This window comes from Zingiber officinale, chromosome 8B (assembly GCF_018446385.1).
Source record: "Zingiber officinale cultivar Zhangliang chromosome 8B, Zo_v1.1, whole genome shotgun sequence".
NCBI classification, from domain to species: domain Eukaryota; kingdom Viridiplantae; phylum Streptophyta; class Magnoliopsida; order Zingiberales; family Zingiberaceae; genus Zingiber; species Zingiber officinale.
In genome coordinates, this window is record NC_056001.1 from 11,247,273 (window position 1) to 11,273,606 (window position 26,334).

The window sequence follows — 26,334 nt, forward strand, 5'->3', positions numbered from 1 at the left end:
CATGGTGGATATTACGCACGTCTCTTCGGATGGATTTAGTGGTTAACACATAAGGTGTTGTCATCATGAGGTCTAGGGTTCGAATCTCGATAAAATCGAGATAAATGTCTCCTTTATGTGTTTGTTACTATTCCAATGACTAATAGTCGTCCGTGATTTATCTCCTTCGTGTTGATCCTAGGACGGGTTGACGGGAGCACTGGGGACGAACGTATTCATCTTTTACCACCATAATAAATAATACGCACACTTAGATTCTAATCAGATTTGTTCTTTCAACCCAATTTATTTTCAAAAGAAGAGAAACTTTTCTCCCAGTGTATCTCAGTGAAGAAGTCAATTCCTCCAGATGCCTGTATAAGAAGCACAATGCTGTTGTGTGACTCCATTAGCAGTTTCAATGAAATGCCAATTAAATGAAGGAATATGAACACCTAATCAACTTTCTCTTGGTTATTTGATTTCATCAGCTGGCAAAATCGATCCACCTTGACTCCACTGTATGTCTTTGAAATGAAAGATCTCTGCGAAGGACCGAATAAGCTGATCACTTCATCTGTTGGTAACTGCATCTGTCTCCCTCCGTAAGGATGTGACTCCTCTGTCTGATATTCCACAACGAACAATGTAACTGATCAAATAGTTCAAATCGGGATCATTGTTGAATGCTAATCCATGTGAAGTGATGCCTGAAGATATCCAAACACGGGTGGCACCAATTTTCTATCGCCAACCCACACCCCTGTCTTACCGGCTTTACCAGGACGTGCATTGGCATCATTGAGAGATGCACAGTCATACAGTTTGGATAGAATTTCTTTTGTTTTTACGTTAACTTGGTTTTTTTTCAATTATTCGTGAGCATAATTTATTTTATCATCATAAGTGATCATGATGATTCACTTCGATTGATTAGGGTATGACTAGATAAAAAAAAAATTATTTATATTAAGGATATGTTATGAAAAAAATTTTACAAAGAAAATCTATGTGTGAATACGTTTCAAATGTCAAAGTTTAATTTACGAACAATAACGCTGATGATTATGCAAAATCATTGAATGTTTAGGAGGCTGAAAATATGAAGATTATTACTTGGATCAATAATTCTATTACACACTCCATTAGTGCTTAGTTGGCCAAGTACAAGACAGCTAAAGAAATCTAAGATTATCTAGAAAAATTATACATGCAGTCTAACTTTACCAAATAATATCAATTGGAAACAGATATCCGTGCACTTTGGCAACAATATATTGGCGTCCAAGATTTTTATTCTACCATGTCAGAACTATGAGATCAGTTGACACTCACAGAACCTCAGAATTGTGAGTATTCTCATCTTATGTCATTCATAGAGAAGAACAATGTCTGAACCAATTCTTGATGGCTCTTCGTGATGACTTTGATGGATTGCATGGAACAATTTTGCATCGTAGTCCTCTCCCTTTGTTGATTCAGTAGTACATGAATTACCTTAAGTCTCAGGTTGATAAGAGGATTATTACACCATCTACGCTATCTATTTTTGCAACACCACAACGACCTACGCCTTATAATCAAAGTAGGTCGGTGTCTATTATTGTTGAACAAAGGTAAACTACCACAGTAGCAGAAACAATCACCGCAATAGTAATATCAGCAACAACGATCTCAACAACCACTATTGCTACACTAGAATGTTTTATGGAAATATGGTAATCAACCACAACATTTATCATATGGACTTTCTCAGTTTAGTAATGCCCGTTTTAACAGTTCCTTGCTGTAGGATCGAAAAAAATTTAGATATCTCCACAATGGTATGATATTGCCCACTTTGGGCCTAGGCCCTCATGGCTTTGCTCTTGGGCTCTCCCCAAAAGGTCTCATACCAATGGAGATATCTTTTCTCTTATAAGCCCATGATCTTTCCCATGTATTTTCAATATGGGACTATATTTGCAACCTTGCAACCCCAACAATCCCCCCCTCAAATAAAGGACCATAGGCTTCCCACATCTGATCCTCGACCCACCAGGTCTTCCTGCCCCTCGGTCCACCCGACCTACTAGGACTTCCTTACCTAGCCGAAACTAGGACTTCCTGCCTAGTGTCTGGTCCTCTTGATCCGAACATAGGAGCCTCTACTTTCTTTATTCAAGGTTAATATTGTACCCACATGGCTCAATCAGACCATAGCTCTTGTGCACAGTCGGTAGTTAAACCTTCTGGCAGTCCGGGCTCTGTTACCAACTGTAGGATCGAAAAAAATTTAGATATCTCCACAATGGTATGATATTGTCTACTTTAGGCCTAGGCCCTCATGGCTTTGCTCTTGGGCTCTCCCCAAAAGGTCTCGTACCAATGGAGATATCTTTTCTCTTATAAACTCATGATCTTTCCCATGTGTTTTCAATATGGAACTATGTTTGTAACCTTGCAACCCCAACACTTACTTCATAACCTTTTGCCATGTCTGCTTCTTCTCATATAGGTTTGTCATCCTCTAGTGCATCAGGTATATTTTCCTCTTTGTGCATGTTAAATTCTAGAGCCTCTCATCATATGCCACCTGACTTGTCATCTTTTATCTCCTCATTTTCTTATTCATCTTTATCAGTTGTGACTGCTAATGGTACTCCGATATCATTAATAGGTATTGGTTCTGTTATTACAACTTGTTTGTCTTTTCTTGATGTTTATTATATTCCTAGTCTTACACTTTATCTTGTTTTTGTTAGTCAATGTCTGAGTCTGGATATTCATTTTTTTTCTTCATCCAATGTTAAGTACAGGATCTGGGACTTAGAAGGTGATTGAGACAAGTCGTAGGCAAGAGTGACTCTATATCTTGGATAAGCTTCAAGTACCAGATGTTGCAGCTTCTAGTGTCGATCTATCATCTTTTCGATTGAGTCGTTCTTCTTCTGATTTTTATTTGTGGCATACTTGTCTAGGTCATGTTTCAGCATCTTGTTTACAATTTTTAGCTTTATTTGGAGTATTAAGAACTTTAAAAAGTTATGATATTTCTTATTATAATGGTTGTAAACTGGTAAAAAAATTTATATTATATTTCAATAAAAGTCTACCTTTTCCCCCTAATCCTTTTAATCTTATTCATTTTGATGTGTAGGGACCTTCTCCTGGTGGCAAAAGGCGATTTGTTCGCCCCCAATGCCTCTGCCAACCCATTCCCAAGGCAATACGGGAGAGGTAAATCATGGATGACTCTAGCCTTGGATAGTTGAATAGCGCATGGGGGAGGGCAGACACCTAGCTACTAGCCGGGATTTGACCCCCCAGACCTTATAATGACAACACCACCATACGCTAGCTAATTGATAGTCCTGAGTGGGGCCCTTCTCCTATTACTACAAAAAGAGATATATCAAGATATTATGTTTCTTTTATTGATGATTACACTCATTGTACTTGGGTTTATCGCATGAAAAATATATCTGATTATCTTATCATCTTCGATGACTTTAAGGGTGTGTTTGGTTCAAGTTATCATGTATAACCTTGGTTATGTGATTACCAGGTAATGCAACCAAGGTTATGAGGAATAAAATATAACCATATGTTGTTTGGTTCAACTTAAGTAATATAACAAAAACTTGTTTATTTGAAGGTTTTAATGAATACCCTAGTTTAATATTTTACTGTATTACCCTCAGTTACAAAACCAACTATATATTATTATTATTATTATTATTTAATTTTTTAAATATTTTTTTACTTTTCTATTCCCTGTATATTTTTTTTTACATTTTTATGTGTTTTTTTTATTTTTTTAATGTTTTATATTTTTTATATATTTTTTAATGTTTTTAATATTTCTATATTTTTTTAAAAAAATTATTTTTTAATGTTTTTATTTTTAATTTTTAAATTTTTATCATTTTTATTTTTAAAATTTAAAATTTTAATTTTTTAAATTATTTTTTAAAATTTTTAATTTTTTAAAACATTTTTTTATTTTTTATTTTTACATTTTTTTAAATATTTTTTTTTACGTTTTTTCCTCTTTTTTCATATTTTTTCTTATCGAAGGGTATTTTTGGTAAAAAAAATCGTTAACCCCGAAATCAAGAAAAACCTTAGTTTTCTAAGGTTTTCCGATTTCGGATTGCATGACCCTTTTGCTGACATGTCGGGCATGGAACATTACTCGGGAATCATTGATTACGTAAACCAAACGAGGTTTTCATTGATAACCTTGGATGAATAACCAATGTTATCAAGGATAACCCCCAACCAAACGCATCCTAAAGTTTTTGTCAAAACTCAGCATTCAGCTGTTATTAAGTGTATCGTTGTGATTTGAGGAGCAAGTATACTTCTGATATTTTTTCTCATTTACTTGCATTAGAAGGTACTATACATCAAAGCTCATGTCGAGAAACACCTTAACTGAATAGGGTTACAAAAAGAAAGTATAAACATTTTGTTGAGACAACCTGTTAGTTCTTATTGCCTGTAGATGTTCTTAGTGTTTTGGGGGAGAAGTAGTTCTTACCGCTACTCATGTAATTAATAGGATTCTAACTTCTCACAATTCAGGTTTGTCTCATTTTCAAAAACTATATGGTGGTGTTCATGATTATTCATTTTTACATATTTTTTATTGTACCTGTTTTGTTCTCTGACCACATGTCGAGCGTGATAAGTTGTCCTCTATGTATGTTTTATGTATCTTCCTTTGTTATAGTGTTAGATATAAGAGATATCATTGTTTTTTATCCAGTTAGTAAAAAATTATATGTTTCTCATCATGTTGTATTTTCTGAGCATATTCTTTTTTTCTCCGTACCTCTTTTACCACATGATATGACTCATGCAGATTTTATTCGTATTGATTCCTTCAGTATTGACATCGACAAAGTCTCCCCATAGCTACTCTTCCACATGTATGGTGTACATATCTAATAGATCCACCAATTCGATGAGTTCCCACCATCAACTTGATCTAAACATGCAGTTTTTTTTTGCCATATGAACACTATGATTGATGTGTTGTATTCCTTCTTCATTGAACTTGGCAAGCTAAATTCACTGCCACCCTTGTCTGTCTCAAGACAACAAGCAACTAAACATTATGCAGTTCCATCGCAGTCAGTCATGAGTCATCCGACAAGATTTTTTTTCACATAGACACAATTTTATTCTAGCACTAGTATATTCATTTCAAATATATATTTTAATCTTAGGGAAAGCTTACAACTTTCAATTAACGATTAATGATTAGATTTAAAAGAGCCATAGAAATTCATGGGAAGAGATGAAAATAAAATAAAGTTGATACGGAAAATAGTAGATGATCCAGATTATAGAGCGGAGATGATAATTAAGATGACGTGATAGTCAAAAGTCAAGAGGAGATGACAGTCAGGGTTAAGGACTACGCGTCCAAGCAATCCACTCCTCTTCGCCCGGTCGATTTTACGTCAGTCAGACCTAGAGCTCAGTCCTCTCACTTCTCATGGGCAAGGCTCACAATCTAATCTTGGCCAATTTTACGTCGGTTAAACACAAAGGCTCAATCCCCTCATTTCTCATGGATAAGACTCCTAATCCAATTCTTGTCGGCTTTACACCGGTCGGACCCCTAGGGCTCAGTCCCCTCACTTTTTATGGTCAAGGCTCACAATCTAATCTCGGTCGGCTTTACACTAGTTGGACCCAAGGCTCAATTCCCTCATTTCTCATGGGCAAGACTTCCAATTTAATCTTAGTCGGCTTTACGCTCGTCAAACCCCTAGCTCAGTCCCTTCATTTCTAATGGGCAAGACTTTTAATCTAATCCCAATCGGCTTTACGCCGATCGGACCCCAGGACTCAGTCTCATCATTTCTCATGGGCAAGACTCTCATTCTAATCCTTGTCTGCTTTATGCTGGTCGGACCCCAGTGCTCAATCCCCTTAATTTTCATGGATAAGATCCCCAATCTATCTCAGTCGGCTTTACGCTGGTTGGACCTCAGGGCTCAATCCCCTCATTTCTCATAGGTAGGATTCTCAATCTAATCCCAATAGATTTTATGCCGATCTGACCCCAGGAGTCAGTCCCCTCTCGCTTCTCATGGGCAAGACTCTCAATCTAATCCGGGCTGACTTTACGCCGGTCAGACCCTAGGGCTTAGTCCCCTCATTTTTCATGGACAAGACTCCCAATCTAATCGCGGTCTTCTTTGCGCCGATCAGACCCCCCCCCCCAGCTCAGTCCCCTCACTTCTCATGGGCAAGACTCTAAATCTAATCCTAGCTGGCTTTACGCTGGTCAGACCCTTAGGCCTTAGTCCACTCACTTCTCCTAGTCATCATCCCAGCCATACTCCTAGTCGGCCTCTTAGTCGGTCGGACCTCAGGGGGACAACATTGTTAGGGAATCGTAACAACTTATTAGAAAATAATAGTTATTCGTCAGGGAATATTCTAATACTTTGCCACATACAAACTACAGAACCTTTCTCTACCAAATGGAAATTCTCTACCCAATGGAAGTTCATTATACATCTTCTTTCACCCGACACCTCTTGACATTTGATATTCTCTGATGCCTTATGATTGCAAAGGTTATAAAAGGTAGTATAAAAAATGAAGTTCTCTCTGTTGATCAGGTATGTGCTAAATAGCAATTTTACTTATGTGTACGCATTTACTATTCTTCATCTCGTTTCCGCTTGATCTCTCTTCTAACTTCAGTGTCGGAGTGCCTGTTGCAGGGGACCTCTTCTCTAGTCCTCGTTCAAATGCTTCCGGATGCTTGGTCTGTGGTCTTTGTAAGGTCATGGGTACCACTAGCTATCCTCTCCCTTGAGACCTAGATTCCTTCCTTCATCAACGTTCTTGCTATCGTCACCGGTACCCCCATCTGACTCAACGTCTGGACATGATCAAATTTGACACTATCTGTGGGAACACATTCACATGTTTCGGAATGTGAAAATAGAGGACACCAGTAAAATCAACGTCACTATGACGCTTGAGGAATATAAATTATTCAAGGAGGCCAAAATGTGAGCGACCTCAGAAAAATAGACTGTAAATTCTCACCCATGTCGCACACCTATGGCATCGAAGGGCGGGCCCTCCGCCTTGGATGGAAGGTCTAAGAGGAAGTGGTCATGTGACTTCCTTGGGCATTGTATCGAGCCCTTGGAGAAGGTGGCAACAGAATGGAACAATCTCAGGCCTCCCCGGCCGGAAACTCACCCTCATATGATTCGAAGAGAGGAAAATCCCTAGCCATTTAGGAGATGCTTGAACAACTCAGTGTTCCTTTCTCCTAGGAAATGTTAGACGAGAAACTTCCTAGGAGTTACAAGCCCCTATCTATCAGAGAAGAGTAATGATACGCTGCGGGAAAACAAAGCACGAAACGCTGCACGAATGAGTCATCCATTCCCACGTGGAATGAAAAAATGCATTTTCCATTCCTCTCTGTCCACCTCAACTTTGACTAAATCCCTAAACTGTGTATGTTTCCCCCGATCTCTCTTCCACAGAAGCTGCCCACCCATCTCCTCCTATTTCTCTTCTGCGTCGCACTCTCCTCCGAGTGATCTTCCTGCGCCTCTCCTTTTTCTCTACTGCGCTGCCCTCTCCTCCTATTTCTCTTCTCTTCTGCGCCGCCCTCTCCTCCAATTTCTATTCCACGCAGAAGATGTGCACAAAGCAGAGATCTGCCACCATCGAAGCTCCTCCATCGCCGAGCGAACCCTAAAGGCGCACCCCCAGCGAAGCCGCGAAGCTCCTCCACGGCTTTCTGGAAACCCTAAAGCTCCTCCACTAGCGACCCTGCCTTGACGAGAAAGGTGAGTGTCTACTGGACAACCAATCAGGCAACACGTTTATTCCTTCTGAACTTTGTCGAGCTTGACTTTGCTGCAACTCTAAATTCATGACTCCTGAAGTTCAGGGAGGTCTTTGGACAGATGCTTCACAAGGTTTTTTATGACTATATCGAGCATGGATTCTCCAGTATAGTATGTTAAAGGGTCCATTTTCTTATCTTATGGAATAGGCAGAATTTTTTTTCTTCAAGTTATACTTATTTAACTTATATCTGTTTATTAAATTTATTGTCAATATTTGGGAGAAATCCCAATGGAGGATTGTATATCTTTTGTGATTTGTGATATCTCTTGCTGTTGAGATTTGTGATTTTGTTATTCATATAACTATGGTCTCTTTTATATTATATTGTTTATTTATTTGTAATTCTTGTAACATATCTCTTCTTGCAGCATATCATTTCTTATAGCATATCATTTGTCTTCTTTGTTCACTGTATAAAAGTTTGCTAATAGCTATTTTATTTGAATGTAGGTTGTAAAATTGTTATGGAGCAAGAACGATTAATTGAGGGTGATTTCCAAGTGTTGGGCGATTCGTCAAGCTCAAATGGAGTTGATACTCCACAAGTTGGGATGTGTTTTTCAGCTGAAGAAGAAGTTCACGATTTTTACAAATCCTATGCCCAGATTCTTGGTTTTGGTATTGCAAAGCTAGGTTCCAAAAAAGGAGATGATGGCCAGCTGAAGTATTTTTCATTCGGATGCTCTAAAAATGGTAAGAATGCTCCTAGAGTGAAAAATTCTTTTTATCCTAGACCCTGTAGCAAAACGGATTGCAAAGCAAAGATTAATATTACAGTTCAGAATGATGGATCATGTGTCATTACGAGTATTCAACTTGAACACAATCATGCATTAAGTCCAAGAAAGTCAAGACATTTTAGATGTAATAAAGTGTTAGATTCCCAAACTAAGAGGAAATTAGAGTTGAATGATCAAGCGGGAATAACTTTGAGTAAGAGTTTTCAATCATTTGTTGTTAAAGCTGGTCGCTATGAAAACTTATCGTTTGATGAGAGAAAGTGTAGAAATTATGTGGCTGAATCACGGAGATTAAGGCTTGGGAATCGTGATGCAGAAGCCTTGAATAATTACTTTTGTTGTATGCAAAGTAGAAATTCAAATTTCTTTTATGTGATTGACGTAGATGAAGATTCTCGCATAAGAAATATATTTTGGGCTGATGCAAGATCTAGGGCTGCATGTGATTCTTTTTCTGATGTCATTACATTTGATACTACATATCTTACCAATAGTTATGATATGCCATTTGCTCCGTTTGTTGGAGTAAATCATCATGGTGAATCCATATTACTTTGTTGTGGTTTGATATCTAAAGAAGATTCTTAAACTTTTATTTGGTTATTTAAATCATGGTTGACATACATGAGAGGACGAGCTCCACGAGCTATTATTACAGATCAATGCAAAGCCATGGAAATTGCAATTGTTGAGGTATTTCCGGACTCTCATCATCGTTTATGTTTTTGGCATATGATGAAAAAACTTCCAGCGAAGTTTAGTAGTCATGCCAACTATAAGTTGATAAAGAGAAACTTGAAGAATATTGTTTACAATTCTATGACATCTGAAGAATGTGATAGCAACTGGAAAAAATTGATCGAAGAATTTAACTTAGAGAAAAATAATTGGTTGAATTCTTTATATGAAATTCGTCATAAGTGGATGCCTGTATATGTAAAAGATAAATTTTGTGCAGGGATGTCGACAAGTCAAAGAAGCGAAAGTATGAATGCATTTTTTGATGATTATGTTCATTCAAAAACAACTTTGAAACAGTTTATTGAACAATATGACAATGCTTTGAAAAGCAAGATTGAAAAGGAAGATAATTCTGATTTTGCATCTTTCGATTCAATCATTCCAGTTATCAGTGGCAATCCAATTGAAAAACAGTTTCAAAGTGTTTACACTAACAAAATATTCAAGTTGTTTCAAGATGAATTGTGAGGTTTGATGTTTTGTAACACTACATTTGTGAAGCAAGAAGGGTCAACACTCTTTTTTGAGGTGACAGAAACTATATATGGGAAAGAGGGAGCAACTCAAAAAAATGTTTCATTTTGGGTACAATATAGTGAGTTACAATCTCAGATGAAGTGTTTGTGTCGTCTCTTTGAGTTTCGTGGAATTGTGTGTAGACATTTGATGTCAGTTATGGTGAAAAGAAATATCACTATAGTTCCAGAAAATTATATATTGGAACGATGGTGCAAAGACATTAAACGTGGATATCAAGGAATCACCAATATATATGATGATTCTTATCATCATGCAGAGGAACGACAAAGATATAATAATCTTCAACCATTGTTACAAGAAGTGGGGCAGCTTGGGTCAAAAAATGATGAAAGGTGCTTTGTTTTAACAGGGATATTGAAAGAAGCCAAAAAAAGAATTATGGATATAAATATTGGTGATTCATTTGATGGTTATCAGGACAGCAATAAAATATATGAAGAATCAAGAAATGAGAGCAAACAGTTTCACAGTCCTCTAAAAGTAAGGTCTCGTGGACGTCCACCGATGAAACGAAAACAATCCAAAATTGAGCAAATTGTGAAAAAGACGAAGACAAAGTCTCAAAAAAAGGTATGGTTGTATATTTGGCGAAATATACTTTTGGTGTTATGTTTTAGTGATAATTGATTTTGCTTTTGTTATTTGTTAATATTGAACATAACTACATCTATCTACAGAGTTCTACAGTTGATAAAAAGCAAGATGAGTTATCAAATATGAATTCTCCAAGTATGATCGATGATGAGTCCAGTAAAAATGTAAGTTGCGATTTCACCAGGTATGCACAGCTTTCTTAGGTTACTACACATCAATTTTGAGAATAACTACTATGTATCAAAATTGCGATCAATAATTAGTCTTTGCAAGATCCTGAAAGAAAGGTATGCACAGCTTTCTTAGGTGAAAAATACACATCTATTTTTGAATGTCTTTGCACATACCTAACTAGGAATGAAATGATCTGTAAACATTTTATAGTTGCTTTAATTCGTTGTCAATCATGCTTTCTCCTTCTGCCCAGCATCTTAACTTTGAATGTCTTTCTTAGGTTATATGTCTACTATGTCAATCATCTTAACTTTATCCTTCAGCCCAGCAATTTCATCAGGCTTTTATTTATTTTGCAGGTTGTGTACTAAGGCCTATGCCGGGGAAATGGAGTTGATGACAAAAGAGAGAGAATATGTTGGTTTATGTTCATGACATTTAGACACTTTTTGTTGTGTGCTTGAGGGGTTGCAATGATGTTTATGTTAGCCCTATGTTGGGTTCTTTTTTAATTGAATATTGTAATGCAATTGAAGATTGTAATGCAATTAAGTTTATGTTTCTAATTGAATTTTGTAAGTAGTATCCAATTGAGAATTGTAATGCAATTAGATTTATATTTCCAATTTAAGTTTGTAAGTAGTATCCAATTAAAGTTTGTAATGAACTTGCATCATTTGGAGCTTGCATCATTTGGAGCCTCTTTCAGTTCATAGTTTCCAATTTGTAATCTCAATGCCACTGTTATAAGTTATTTTTTTTCTTCTCTGTTCTAAGTTATTCTTTTCTTCTTTGACATGATAAAGCTCTTGGGCAAGAACTTCTTTATCTTCTAAGAGGATTACAATTTTTGCTTCAAGTTCCATTTCCCTTTCCTTCAGCAAGATTATTTCATTCTGGAAACGCTTTAGCATCAAGTAGCTTTTGAAGTAACAAGGTGCACGCTGCTTTGGGGGACAAATCAATGGCCTACGACCACTTTTGGTGTTGCTGATGCAATCAGCTTGACTTGGTGATCAGCTGAGTGCTAGCTTTTGAAGCTTTTGGCACGATGAGAATGCTAGTATGTATTGTTGGTAGCTCGTTCTCCGGACTAGGTCAGAGAGGGTTCGGTAGCTCGTTCTCTGGACCAGGAAGACGTTAGGGTTTAGGGCTGGGAAGCTCTAAAACCAACAGAGGCATTGGATCGGTTTGTTGACCGATCCAGTGATACTTTGACTGTCTGGATCGGTCTGTCGACCGATCCAGTGATACCTTAGTTATCTGATCGGTCTCGTGACCGATCAGTAACCACACAGTAGCTTTTTGTGGGTTATCTGATCGGTCTGGTGACCGATCAGTAAGAAGCGAGACAACAGGGGATCAATAGGGGGATCGGTCTGTGGACCGATCCACCTATGGCCTGATCGGTCCACAGACCGATCAGGAATCGACAACTCACTGTGAAGAGTTGGGATCAGTCTGGGGACCGATCAGACTAGGGTCTGATCGGTCCACAGACCGATCAGGGATGTCCTGGACCGATCAGGCTATGCCTAGCCGCTGATCGGTCCAGGCTAGATTTCTGTCTTCTTCTTCGCAGGTTGAAGTTATATAACGAGGTGAATATAATCAATTGACCTGACCCATGTTTAGCTCTATTCGTTGAAGTGATCCAACACATGGCATGATGGCAACTCCAAACATGCTCGGATGCCATATTTAAAATGCTAAATAGAATTCTGCTCAACTTCCTTTAGAATACTGAAAGTTGAAAAATAAACAAGATGAAACATATTCTCCAATGATTTGAATAGATCAGTAAATAGAAACATGGTAACAAAACTATAAAGAAAAAAAATCTTATTAGAAGATATCTTAGTATTTTGCATTGCTCATGGTCATGAAGCCATTTGAAGAGCGGCTCTGCTCGCTACTACCCAATAGGTACTCGTGCACTGAAACCACATTTCCCTTTCCTTCCAGACAATGGATCACTTTAATCCTCAGCTGTTGCACTTTTACAAGTACAACAAATAGAGAAAATTTAAAACTAGATGCAATGGAAATGGAACGAAAAAGTTTCATTCATCTAGAATAAGAAAGAAACAAGATTAACCATGATATGAATTTGACAAAATGCAAGACTAGAAAGCAACTAAAATTGCTTCAATCACATTATATATCAAAAAACTACTTACAAACTTCAATTAGAAATATATGGCTAATATAGGTTGAAGGCACATTAAAAAACCAAAAAACATCTTTCATTACTACAACAGTTATTTGCTTATAGCAAATTACATCAACCACTTCCAAATCATCACAATCCAAGTAAATACAAATACAACGATAACAACTCTAAACTTTCTATTAAATGAACATATTTCATCACTCAATTTCATAGTAACAGAGTTGTTAACAGGCTCCAGGAGAACATTACAATCAATTGCACTTTCGATGTACATATTAGATTTCTTCAATTCACTAATCTCCATTTGTAATATTTTGTTATCCCTCTTTAGATCATTAATAATTCCCTTAGCTCTCTCTGACAATTCTGGATCATGCCATAAGTGTTAGAGTGTATACTAAAAGCCTAGCTTTTGGTATAAACAAGAATCACATTGGTCAAATGTCTACATTTATGATAAATGTAGTTGTTCAATTAATTTATATTGCAGATAACATGGTGTGTGGTGTCACACACAGAGGATCATGTTATCAGTACCTTATAAATTATAAACAGTAGCTCACGACCATAATGGAAAGGAACAAACCATTGGAAGGTCGTAGTGTAATTAGGTATTAGTTTATCTTAATTATATAATTACACTAGTACACTTAGAGTGTATTGAGTAGGACCATTAGAGGTCGTTTCTTTTATACTGACTTTATAAAGAAACAAAAACCTCAGTTATTATGGAAGTGTGTGCTCTTAATCCTAATATAATAACAAGCACATATATTTGATATTTATTTCTTTAATTTATCAATGGGTGAGATTTAGTTCGATGAATCAATAAGCCCGATAAGTTGGGAAATGATATCACTTATAGTGTGTGTTGTTGATTATAGAAGGAAACTGTGTCCTAGTGATTTAGGTTGAGAATGTCTCCAAGAGGAGCTCATAAGGATTGTCATGTTAAACCCTGCAGGTGGACTTAGTCCGACATGACGATGAAGTTGAGTGGTACTACTCTTGGAGCTAGATATTAATTAAGTGAGTTGTCAGTAACTTACTTAATTAGTGGACATTTGTTATCTTAAACACAGGGAGACTAACACACTCATAATAAGAAGGAGCCCAAAATGTAATTTGGGATTGGTGCGGTAGTTCAATAATAGTTCTTTAGTGGAATGAATTATTATTGATGAAATTAAGTTGTGTGTTCGGGGAGAACACGGGATGCTTAATTTCATCGGGAGACCAAAACCAATTCCTCCTCTCGGTCCCTATCGTAGCCTCTAGTAAATTGAGATTTATACCCACCGCATACCCACCTTCTTACCCATCCAATGGGGCCGGCCAAGCTAGCTTGGAACCCAAGCTAGGGCCGGCCAAGTCTAAGTGGATGAGCCATGTAGGTGGTCGGCCAAAGCATGGGTCCCAAGCTTAGGTGGTCGGCCACTAGAATATTAAAAAGGATTTTTATTAAAATTATTTCTTATGTGGATATCATGATTTTAAAAGAGAGTTTAAAAATTAAAAATTTTCCTTTTATAGTTTTCTACAAAAGATTAAGAGAAGAGATTAATCTCTTTCCTTATTTGTAGTTTAAAAGGATGATTTTAATTTTTTGATAAAAACTTTCCTTATTTGTAAATCATCTACATGTTTAAAAGAGAGTTTAAAATTTGAAATCTTTCCTTATTTGTTGATTAAAGGAGGATTTTAAATTTTAAGAAAACTTTCCTTTTTAACCATGTTCATGATTTAAAAGAGAGTTTAAAATTAAATATTCTCTTTTATAAGTTTCTACAAAAGATTAAGAAAAGATTTGATATCTTTCCTTATTTGTAGATTAAAAGAGATTTTAATTTTTAGAGATAACTTTCTTTTTATCCACATGTTTAAAAGAAAGATTTTAATTTATTAAATTTCCTTTTATAAACCAATCATGAAGGGATAAAATTGTTGGAGAAATTTTATAAATTTCCGGAAGCAAATAAGGAAGTTTTAATTGGTGTTTAAAATTTTATTTGCTTGGAGAATTTATGTTGTGGCCGGCCATTAAAAATTGAAAAGAGAAAATTATTTTTAATTAAATAAATTTTCCTTTTCAATGGCAAAAGAATTAAGGAAGTTTTTATTAAATTTTCCTTATTTGCCAAGACCAAGGATTATAAAAGAGGGGGTAGAGGAGGCTTCAAGGCGAACGACTCTATTCTATTTTTCTTTCTCTTTTCCTTGGTGTTGTGGTCGGCCAACCTCTCTTCCTCTCTTCCTCTTGGTGGTGGCCGAACCTTCTCTATTGGCTTGGAGCTCTTGTGGTGGCCGGATACTACTTGGAGAAGAAGAAGAAGAAGGAGAGAAAGCTTGTATCCCTTGGAGCTTGGTTGATGTTTTGTTCTTCGTCCTTGGTGAAGCTTCTTTGTGTTGGCCGAACCTAGCTAGGAGGAGAAGAAGGTGCTTGGTGGTTTCTCATCTTGGAAGATCGTTGCCCACACAACGTCCGAGGTTAGAAGAGGAATACGGTAGAAGATCAAGAGGTCTTTCTAGAAGGTATAACTAGTAATTTTTCTTTCCGCATCATGCTAGTTATTTATGGAAATAATACCAAATACAAGAGGCTTACGATTCTAGTATTTCGAATATGTTTTTCGAAGTTGTGTTCTTTTGTTTTATTTTTCCTTGTGATTTGATTGTTCTTTTCGGTTAACCTAAAGTTATTTTAGGAAATTAAATATTAGATTTCTATAAAAGGTTTTGTCTAGTCGGTGGTGGTTGCTCCCATATCCAAGAAGGCCATGTGCCTCGCCACGTCAGTACTGGGAACTAATTATGGAAATTAATATTTAATGGAATTAATAACTTAAGGCGATTTGGGTCGAACGTGTTAAGTTCCGCAGGAGATCCAATTCAAAACCTAAAAGAACAAATAGATTAAGTTTTGGATCAAACGTGTTAAGTTCATGAGCGATCCAAATTTAATTTAAAAGAACACATGGTAGCTAGGAAAAGGTTCGAGACCTTTGTACAAAATTTTTGTTGGAACCTCTAGGTTTTCCGAGTAGCAACCAACAATTGGTATCAGAGCTAGGGTTTTGCCTCTGTGTATTTGGTATTAGTTTAATTATGCACATGTCATACATAATTTAGGCAGGTTAATAGAAGGATGTGCTAACTTTGTGGATGCAGGATCCAACTATTATGGCTTTTAGTTATTATGTGTGTGATTGGACCCTTGGACATGTCAAGGGCATTTATATGTGTGTGCATGATTGTATTATAAAATACTGTATTTAGTTTTATTAGGATTTTATTTTGATCTAGATACATGTACATTCCTTTTATGGAATATAGGATCAAAAATGTAAAATTCTATTTATGTCGCGGATCGAATCTTGCAAAGCGTGGAACCTTCTAAGGACCAGAGGCGCAGCGGAACTAGGAGCAAGATGGATGCAACAGCTAGTCCCGGTGGCGGTGGCCAAATATGGCAGCAGCTTGGGATGACAACACACGGAGGACAACTAGAGATAAAAGTCATAATAGTTGAAAATTATATTTTCTATTTATTGCTTTTATATTGTGCTGTGTGTGCATGTTGGTTTACATATTTAGTAGGCTAGCATAGTTAAAATTCCTCATTTATAAATAACTAAGTGGGAGAGGGATTTTTAAGTAAATCTCATGGTCTCCATTACTGGTTTGTAAGTGATGCAAACAAGCTTGCGCGTTGGCTCTGAGTGCCTTCCTCCATAACGGATGAGCTTGTTTGTGGATCACTAGAACAGACTTCCAATTTTGGATGACTATAGGAAGTTAATTAAGAGCGTGTGATCTTCCCCAACGGAAGGGGCATAATCTTATTAATGGACTTAGTGTCAAGTAATGGTATACACTTAGACACATTTAATAGTATCCTCCCCAACGGAGTCACTACTATCACTTGTGTGACCAAAGGGAAACCAACTATTGATTTGTCATAAAACTAGATTGGCAATATAATAAAATTAATAAACCCCTCTTACAAATGTTTGAATTTGTATACGTCCACACTAACGTGGCATACAAGATTCATGGTGTTTGAGGTAATTTTATTTGTCAAAAGTTATATTGACAAGATAGTCAATGGGTAAAACCCTCCTCTTACAAATGATGAATTTGTATACGTCCACACTAACGTGGCATGCAAAATTCACGGTGTTTGAGGTGTTGGTAAATTTAAATAATATTGTTTGAGGAATCAATGTTATTTTAAATTCAAAGAGTTTTGACCAAATATTTGATCAAAGACAGATCAACTATTAATTTTATTTGTCATAAAGTAAAGTTGACGAGATAATAAAATTAATGAATAAAATCTCCTCTTCGATTTTGTATACACAAAATTCATGGAAATTTTAAGGAGTTGATCTTGACCAAATATTTTTGTGATTCTTAGGATGTTTGTCAATCCCTAGTAGTCATACTATAGAAAAAGACTTAGTAGTCCCAATTGTAATGATTGAAAATAGGACTTGGACATTAAGGTAGACTGTCTTCTTAAAACTAAGAACAATTTAGGTGTATTTAATTCATTAGTTGAAACATGTCTAGTGGAGTTATCTACCAGAACCTGGAGTGTAGATACAAGATGCCATTAATCATGTCTGCAATTCATTACAGAGTTCCAGGAAACCCGACAACTAAATGAAAGGTAAATCACCGTCCACATGGGCACTACTGTAAAAGTGGTAGTTGTTGCAGTGGGAGATGTTTATCCTTTGATAAGAATAAAATATGGATTTTAAGTAATTGTCTTTACGTACCAAGTTTAGAAAGAACCTGATTTCAGTTTCTAAACTATTATAGATATTGTGTCTATTTTGATAACAAAGTTGTTATCAAGAAAAATAGGAAAGTTATCTATTCTGGTATGATGGTTGATAATTTATAATCCAATAACTCCCACGATGCAACAAATGGAAATTAGTAACACATCTTCTAATTTTAAGAGAAAGCAACCTTCGGAAATGAACCAATTATATCTTTGGCATCTAAAGCTAGGTTATACTTGAGTAGGATTCATTGGTAGTGATGAACTTTTGGGTTCATTGGTAGTGGAAATCTTTCCAACCTGCGAGTCTTACTTGGAAGAAAAATAACCAAGAAGCTTTTAAGTCCAAGGGTATGGAGTCAAAGATATGTTGAAATCGGTTCATTCTGATTTGTGTGATCCTATGACTATCCAGACAAGAGGTAGTATTGAATATTTTGTCTAATTTATAGACAACTATTCAAGATACAAATAAATTTACTTAATGTACCGCAAGACTAAGTACTTTGATTAGTTCAAAGAGTACAAGGTTGATGCGGAGGAATAAAGTAAAAAGTCACTATGGAAGATCGTAGTGGCAAGTACCTCTTGAGAGATTTTAGGAGTCACTTATCAGAAGTTGGATTTCAATCCCAACTAACTGCATCTGGTACACCCCAACAGAATGGTGTAGTAGAAAGAAGGTAAAGAACTCTTATGGAATAATTAGATAGATGATGAGTTATTCAGAAAATTACCAAATTTGTTTTAAGGATAAACTCTAAAAATGAAAGTGAACATAGTGCCTTCCAAGTCATAACTCTCTACTCATATAGAATTGCTGAATAGGCGTAAGCCTATTTTGAAGCATATTCGGATTCGGGTAATCTAGCACATATGTTAAAGAGAGATAATGATAAGTTGGATAGGAGTTCACTTGTTTGTAAGTTATCCTAGATAAACAAAAGTAGGTTTATAGTCTTAAAAATCAGAAGGTCATTGTTAGCATCAATGACTGATTTTTAGAAAATGACTATATAATGAACCATGTGCTCATAAGTAAATTTGTTCTTAAGGAAATAATAAAGGACATGTCTAACCTAGTACCAACTGTACAAGATGAGATACCACAAGAAAACTGCAACACGTATCACAAATGATACACAATTGCAGAAAGTGACTTGTCGTAGTGGGAGGGTTGTTAGGCAACCTAAATAGGTTCATGTTTTGGGAGAGTTTTTGGATTCGATCCCTGGAGGACATGAACCTGATCTCCGGTCATATGATGAAGTACTCCAAGATAAAGATGCAGCATCTTGGCAAAGAGTAATGAATAACAGAATTAGAATATATATATTCTAATAAAATCTGGAAGCTTGTAGAATCACCAAATGGTGTAAAAGCCGTTGGGTGTAAAAAGGTCTATAATAGGAAAAGAGGGATAGACAAGAAGGTGGTAACTTTCAAAGCAATGCTTGATGAAAAAGGAAAGTTTTTCACTGGTAGTCATGCTTAAGTCTATCCTGATTCTTTTATCTATTTGGCAAGTGGATGTCAAGACAGCATTCCTTAATGGAAGTCTTGAAGAAAGCATCCATATAAAGCAACCAGAAGGGTTCATTGCAAAGGGCTAAGAGCATCTTGTGTGCAAGCTCAATCAGTTTATGGACTGAGGTAAAGCTTCAAGGTCTTGGAACATCCGGTTTATCAAAGTAATTCAGATCTATGGATTTAGTAACCGGATAAGTCTTGTGTATACAAAAGGTGTGATGAAAGCGTGGTGGTATTTTTTGTACTATACGTAGATAACATTTTTGGTAGTTGGAAATAATATCAAAATGTTGTCAGAAGTAAGGGTATGGTTGTTCAAACAATTCGATATAAAGGACTTGGGAGAATGTATATATTCTTAAGATCAAAGTAATAAGTGATCGCAAGAAAAGAATATTTTACTTATCCCAAGCTTCATATATCAGAAAAATCCTTGCTCGTTTTAAGCATGCAAAACTCCAAGAAAGGTTTCTTACCTTTTCAGGATGGAGTAACTTTATCTAAAGATATGTCTCTGTAGACATCAAAGGAGATAAAGGAAATAAAGGTAGTTCTTTATGCTTCGGCTATCGGAAGCCTAATGTATGCTATGTACGAGATAAGAAATCTGTTTTGCCAAGGGCATAGTTAGTAGATATCAAAGTAACCCTGGACAAGGACAGTGGATTGCAGTAAAGCATATATTGAAGTACCTTAGAGGTACTAGAGATTATATGCTAGCTTACAAGGCAGTTAATTTGGTCCTTGTGGGTTGCATGGATTTTGACTTCCAATCGGATAGGGACAATAATAAGTCAACCTCGGGGTTTTGTGTTTTAGGAGGTAAAGTCATAACTATGGAAGAGTGATAAGCATATGTGTTTTTCTGGACTCTACCATAGAAGCTTAGTATATGGCAAGCCTTTGAGGTAGTCATAAAAGCTGAATGACTCAATAACCTCAAGATAGACTTAGATATGATTTCTGGTTTGTCCAAAGATTATTACAAATTTATTGTAATAATGTTGGTGCAGTAGCAAACTCGAAGAAATCATAAGTCTATAAGGAAAGTAAACACAATAGAGCGCAAGTACCACCCAATACGAGAAATCGTATAAAGGAGGAGAAGTTGTTGCCGCCTAGAATGCATCAGATGATGACCTATAGATCTTTTCACTAAGGTCCTTAAGGCGAGAGCTTTTGATGGACATGTTGAAGGGTTGGGAATCAGATGTATGGCAGCTTAATCTTTTAGTATAAGTGGGAGATTGTTAGAGTGTATACTAAAAGCCTAGCTTTTGGTATAAACAAGAATCACATTGGTCAAATGTCTACATTTATGATAAATGTAGTTGTTCAATTAATTTATATTGCAGATAACATGGTGTGTGGTGTCACACACAGAGGATCATGTTATCAGTACCTTATAAATTATAAACAGTAGCTCACGACCATAATGGAAAGGAACAAACCATTGGAAGGTCGTAGTGTAATTATGTATTAGTTTATCTTAATTATATAATTACACTAGTACACTTAGAGTGTATTGAGTAGGATCATTAGAGGTCGTTTCTTTTATATTGACTTTATAAAGAAACAAAAACCTCAGTTATTATGGAAGTGTGTGCTCTTAATCTTAATATAATAACAAGCACATATATTTGATATTTATTTCTTTAATTTATCAATGGGTGAAATTTAGTTCGATGAATCAATAAGCCCGATAAGTTGGGAAATGATATCACTTATAGTGTGTGTTGTTGATTATAGAAGGAAACTGTGTCCTAGTGATCTAGGTTGAGAATGTCCCCAAGAGGAGCTCATAAGGATTGTCATGTTAAACCCTGCAGGTGGACTTAGTCCGACATGACGATGAAGTTGAGTGGTACTACTCTTGGAGCTAGATATTAATTAAGTGAGTTGTCAGTAACTTATTTAATTAGTGGACATTTGTTATCTTAAACACAGGGAGACTAACACACTCATAATAAGAAGGAGCCCAAAATGTAATTTGGGATTGGTGCGGTAGTTCAATAATAGTTCTTTAGTGGAATGAATTATTATTGATGAAATTAAGTTGTGTGTTCGGGGCGAACACGGGATGCTTAATTTCATCGGGAGACCAAAACCAATTCCTCCTCTCGGTCCCTATCGTAGCCTCTAGTATATTGAGTTTATACCCACCGCATACCCACCTTCTTACCCATCCAATGGGGCCGGCCAAGCTAGCTTGGAACCAAAGCTAGGGCCGGCCAAGTCCAAGTGGATGAGCCATGTAGGTGGCCGGCCAAAGCATGGGTCCCAAGCTTAAGTGGTCGGCCACTAGAATATTAAAAAGGATTTTTATCAAAATTATTTCTTATGTGGATATCATGATTTTAAAAGAGAGTTTAAAAATTAAAAATTTTCCTTTTATAGTTTTCTACAAAAGATTAAGAGAAGAGATTAATCTCTTTCCTTATTTGTAGTTTAAAAGGATGATTTTAATTTTTTGATAAAAACTTTCCTTATTTGTAAATCATCTACATGTTTAAAAGAGAGTTTAAAATTTGAAATCTTTCCTTATTTGTTGATTAAAGGAGGATTTTAAATTTTAAGAAAACTTTCCTTTTTAACCATGTTCATGATTTAAAAGAGAGTTTAAAATTAAATATTCTCTTTTATAAGTTTCTACAAAAGATTAAGAAAAGATTTGATATCTTTCCTTATTTGTAGATTAAAAGAGATTTTAATTTTTAGAGATAACTTTCTTTTTATCCACATGTTTAAAAGAAAGATTTTAATTTATTAAATTTCCTTTTTATAAACCAATCATGAAGGGATAAAATTGTTGGAGAAATTTTTATAAATTTCCGGAAGCAAATAAGGAAGTTTTAATTGGTGTTTAAAATTTTATTTGCTTGGAGAATTTATTTGTTGTGGCCGGCCATTAAAATTTGAAAAGAGAAAATTATTTTAATTAAATAAATTTTCCTTTTCAATGGCAAAAGAATTAAGGAAGTTTTTATTAAATTTTCCTTATTTGCCAAGACCAAGGATTATAAAAGAGGGGGTAGAGGAGGCTTCAAGGCGAACGACTCTATTCTATTTTTCTTTCTCTTTTCCTTGGTGTTGTGGTCGGCCAACCTCTCTTCCTCTCTTCCTCTTGGTGGTGGCCGAACCTTCTCTATTGGCTTGGAGCTCTTGTGGTGGCCGGATACTACTTGGAGAAGAAGAAGAAGAAGGAGAGAAAGCTTGTATCCCTTGGAGCTTGGTTGATGTTTTGTTCTTCGTCCTTGGTGAAGCTTCTTTGTGTTGGCCGAACCTAGCTAGGAGGAGAAGAAGGTGCTTGGTGGTTTCTCATCTTGGAAGATCGTTGCCCACACAACGTCCGAGGTTAGAAGAGGAATACGGTAGAAGATCAAGAGGTCTTTCTAGAAGGTATAACTAGTAATTTTTCTTTCCGCATCATGCTAGTTATTTATGGAAATAATACCAAATACAAGAGGCTTACGATTCTAGTATTTCGAATATGTTTTTCGAAGTTGTGTTCTTTTGTTTTATTTTTTCCTTGTGATTTGATTGTTCTTTTCGGTTAACCTAAAGTTATTTTAGGAAATTAAATATTAGATTTCTATAAAAGGTTTTGTCTAGTCGGTGGTGGTTGCTCCCATATCCAAGAAGGCCATGTGCCTCGCCACGTCAGTACTGGGAACTAATTATGGAAATTAATATTTAATGGAATTAATAACTTAAGGCGATTTGGGTCGAACGTGTTAAGTTCCGCAGGAGATCCAATTCAAAACCTAAAAGAACAAATAGATTAAGTTTTGGATCAAACGTGTTAAGTTCCGCAGGCGATCCAAAATTTAATTTAAAAAAACACATGGTAGCTAGGAAAAGGTTCAGACCTTTGTACAAAATTTTTGTACAGTGGAACCTCTAGGTTTTCCGAGTAGCAACCAACAATAAGAAGAAGCCACATCCCCTTTCCTGAATATCGAATAAACTTAATCAAAATCCAATAATTAAAAAGCATATAAATACGGTTGGTTTTGAAATCATTTTATATAAATAAAACTTACTCTAAATTTTGGGCATGAAAAAAATCGTCTGCCTGGGTTGGTTTCCTTCCATGAAGTCCAAAGAGTAGCTCTTAACCCACAATAGCATAATATATGAGGTGTTTCATCTTGTTCATCATTCATGCGTCTTCGAGTGAAAGATGATGATGATATCGAACCGGCTGCCATGAATATTTGTTCCTTTGTCCTGTAATCTTTTTCATATCAAAAGAACAAAAATCATCTACTCTTTCATATCCTTGCTCAACTACTATAATTTAGGTAATTGATGTTAAAGTTATACCAATACTCAGGAGGTTACACATAGTATAAGAGATCTCCAGTGTATAAAATGTTGGAAATTTAAAATATCCTAAACATGATTTTCAATTTCCTAATTGATTCCACTTCTGGGAACCAAACAAAATTGGTTAATAATAGGACATGTCTCAAGTTTGATCAATGAGATGCTACAAGAATTATAATAGGGCAAACAAAATTATAATTGCATTTGTTCAAGAAGAACAGTCTTGAGAAGAACTTAATGTCAAGTGAGAAAAAACAAACCCGTACAAAGGCACGGTTCGCTGGTGGAGGAGCTTTAGGGCTTAGGCGGTGGAAGAGCTTTAGGGCTTAGGCTGTGGAGGAGCTTCGCGGCTTTGCTGGTGGTGCGCCTTTAGGGTTCACTCGGCGATGGAGGAGCTTCGATGGTGGCGGATCTCTGCCTTGTGCACAGCTTCTGCGTGGAAGATCTCTCGAAGGAGAGTGCGGCGCAGAAGAGAAAAAGGAGGAGAGGGCAGCGCAGAAGAGAAAAAGGAGAGGAGGCGAAGCTTCTGTGTGGAAGATCTCTCATAGGAGAGTGTGGCGCAGAAGTGAAAAAGGAGGAGAGGGCGTCGCAGAAGAGAAAAAGGAGAGGCGAAGCTTCTCGGAGGAGAGGTTGGCGCAGAAGAGAAAAGGAGAGGCGAAGCTTCTCGGAGGAGAGGTTGGCGCAGAAGAGAAAAGGAGAGGCGAAGCTTCTCGGAGGAGAGGTCGACGCAGAAGAGAAAAGGAGAGGTGAAGCTTCTCGGAGGAGAGGTCGGCGCAGGAGAGAAAAGGAGAGGCGAAGCTTCTCGGAGAAGAGGTCGGCGCAGAAGAGAAAAAGGAGAGGCGCAGGAAGATCACTCGGAGGAGATCGGGGGGAAACAGACACAGTTTAGGGTTTTAGTCAAAGTTGAGGTGGACAGAGAGGAATGGAAAATGTATTTTTTTCATTCCACGTGGGAATGGATGACTCATTCGTGCAGCGTTTCGTGCTTTGTTTTCCCGCAGCGTATCATTACTCATCAGAGAATATGAGGTAACAAGAACTCAGAGGATCACCTCTGTAAATTCCAAAACCCCACCTTTCTCCACTAGTATAGCGACGCAATAAAGTGTCGAGTGTTCTTGACAACTCTTTCAGGCTCAACATAGAGATGGTTTGATAGACTGTCGATTAGGTCTATCACTTGCTTCAAAGAATATAAAAATACTTTCCTACACCTTTTTGCTAGTTGCAAGAGGTATCAAAACACTAATCATAGTCTATTTGTCCTCAAACAAGGAGCCATAGGGTCTTTCCAGGCATACATTAAGCATTTCAATCAGGTGGCGCTTGACATCCTGTCCGCCACCTCTAAGATATTAATAAACACCTTTTCTCAAGGCTTGTTGGAGGGAGATTTCTTCTAAGCCTTCATATGGAAACCCGTAAAGGACTTCGACGATTTAATAGGGAAAGCGACTAAATACATTGATGTGGAGGAAGCTCAAGCCGACCGGAAGAAAGAAATAAAACCCCCACTCCAACCGATCTAGCGAAGAGGAGGCCACTGCCGCCTCCTGTCCATCCTAAAGATCAGCAGTCGAATTTTTTGTCGGTTCAAGACTTCAAAGAACTCAAGAATGCTTCCTTGCACCATTTTATTAGTAGCAAGAGGTACCAAAAAACTAACCATAGTCTATTTTCCCTCAAACAAGGAGACACAGACTCTTTGCAGACATATATCAAACGTTTCAATCAAGTGGCGCTCGACATCCTATCTGCCATCTCTGAGATATTAATAAGCATCTTTTCTCAAGGCTTGTTGGAGGGAGGTTTTTTATGAGCCCTCGTCCGAAAAGCCATAGAGGACTTTGATGATTTACCAAGGAAAGCGGTCAAATGCATTAATGTGGAAGAAGCTCAAACCACCTGGAAGAAAGAAATAAAGACTAGCTCCAACCGATTTGGTGGCATAGTAGGTCAGGGCCATTTGAGCTCCTGTTAACCAGTCTACCCCGTAAGAGGCCTAGTACTGTACTTAGCATCGGTTTCACACTCATCACACAAGAAATTATCTCCAGTTCACTTGAAATTCTCACTGAGCAGTCGAACTAGGCCTACCTCTGCTCGAAATCATGCCTCAACTTCTGAGACAGCAGGCTAGCAACCTAACACTTTGCCTAACCAGCTAATCCATCTAAAGGGAAAGAAGATTCAGGTGGCTTATCAAGCGGTAAAGGAAAGGAAATGAGGGAAACCTGGGAGGAGGAGAACCGGAGAAATGTCGTCGTCCGAGACATTATGTAGACGGATCCCCTACTCGGCTAGAAGGTCAAGTAGGGCCAGTCAGAAATGTAACTAAGCTAGTACCCCATGGGGATGAACAGTAGAAAATCCTCAAGGCACTTGTGTCCAAAATGTCAAAGTTGAGAAACTAGATCGCCTAGGGAGCGTGAATTACGTCCATCCTTATGATAGTTGAGGAGCATTATCTAATGAATATATTCCAAACTTTCATCCCAGTGTGAGTTATAAGCAAACAGGGTTCTCACATCTCAATGGTCGGATTCCAAACTTTTGCCCTTGTGCAAATTATAATCAAGTAGGGCGTTCGCATCTCAACAACCGTCCAATCGAATTCCAAACTATTGTCCCTATGCGAGTTATAAACGAGCATGGCTCTCGTGTCTCAACGACCTTCTAGTTGGATTTCAGACTCTTGCCCCTGTGCGAGTTATAAGCAAACATAGCTCTCACGTCCCAGCATCCATCTAGTCAGATTCCAAATTCTCATCCCTGTGTGAGTTATAAGCAAGTAAGACTCTCGTGTTCCAATGATCATCCGACCGAATTCTAAACTCTTGTACCTGTGTGAGTTA

The 26,334-nt window shown here is 36.9% G+C and overlaps 1 pseudogene; it reads right to left on the reverse strand.

The window, feature by feature from the left end:
* Nucleotides 1-552: 552 nt before the first annotated feature.
* Nucleotides 553-26,334, reverse strand: part of LOC122013503 — a 73,991-nt pseudogene continuing 48,209 nt past the window's right edge.